General features: G+C 44.7%; 1 pseudogene; it reads right to left on the minus strand.

The window, feature by feature from the left end:
* Positions 1–315: 315 nt before the first annotated feature.
* On the minus strand, positions 316–762 carry LOC138807625 (cytosolic iron-sulfur assembly component 2B pseudogene; annotated as a pseudogene).
* Between the last annotated feature and the right edge of the window lie 207 nt (positions 763–969).

Raw genomic sequence — 969 nt, forward strand, 5'->3', positions numbered from 1 at the left:
CAGTTCTTGAGATCAAGGTCTAAACACTATGAACTTCTTTTGCTCAAGGGTAATGTTTACCACTTAAGCCACATCTCTACTCCCAGCTATAATTGGTAGTAATATGTTAATAAAATAATCTGAAATAGAAATTTTTTAATGAATATAAATTAAAGGTTTATTACAAAATGCAAAATGTTAATTTCTCATTGTCAGTGATTCAAGAAAACAAAGTCATGACCCCTGGATGCAGCTGGGGCCAGTAGAGACCAGTGTGCAGGCTGGGAGTCAGAAGCCAAGCTTAAGAACGAGCTGACAGACACTGATTCACAACCTTTAGTAGGTGGGTGTTCTCCAGAGCAGCTGTACTCGCTCCTTATCTGCAAGCTGTTTGTTCACTGCATGCTCCGAGGCGTGGGTTCCTGGGGTAATGTGCACATCCATCTTGATACGCTGGGGAAGGGATTGCAGAAGCTTGACTTTGATAGACAAACCAATAAGGGTGGCCATGCTGCAGTGCAGAATGGTGGGCGTGAAGGCCACCGCCACTGTGCTCTCAGGGTCTCTGACCTGAACCCAAACTTGCTCTACTACGTTCAACTCCTCTAGGGTCAGGGGATGCCCTGGGTCATTGTTGGAGCGAATAAGATCGAAGATCTCTGGTGCGTCAATTCTGTCGGGAACCTCCTTGTCCTCCTCACCTGCAGTCACGGGCCGCTCCCCAGAGCGCTCATAGATGAGGGGGTTTGCATTCTCCAGCAGGCCACGGCCACCGCCCACCATCCAGCAACTGCGGCCAACCTGAAATAGAAATTTTTTAATGTTTAAGGAGTGATGTTCAGTCACTTATGTTCATGATGATAGTCCAAATCCCAAAAGAAAAAAAATGCCCACCCTGAAATATATTTCACTCCCGGTCTCAAGCATTGTGAATATAGACACATTGCCAATAATTAAATCTTTTAAAGTTTTTTAAAGTATGAAAGCATT

The sequence above is a fragment of the Dipodomys merriami genome, unplaced genomic scaffold (genome assembly GCF_024711535.1).
Source record: "Dipodomys merriami isolate MVZ:Mamm:240054 unplaced genomic scaffold, mDipMer1.0.p SCAF_422, whole genome shotgun sequence".
NCBI classification, from domain to species: domain Eukaryota; kingdom Metazoa; phylum Chordata; class Mammalia; order Rodentia; family Heteromyidae; genus Dipodomys; species Dipodomys merriami.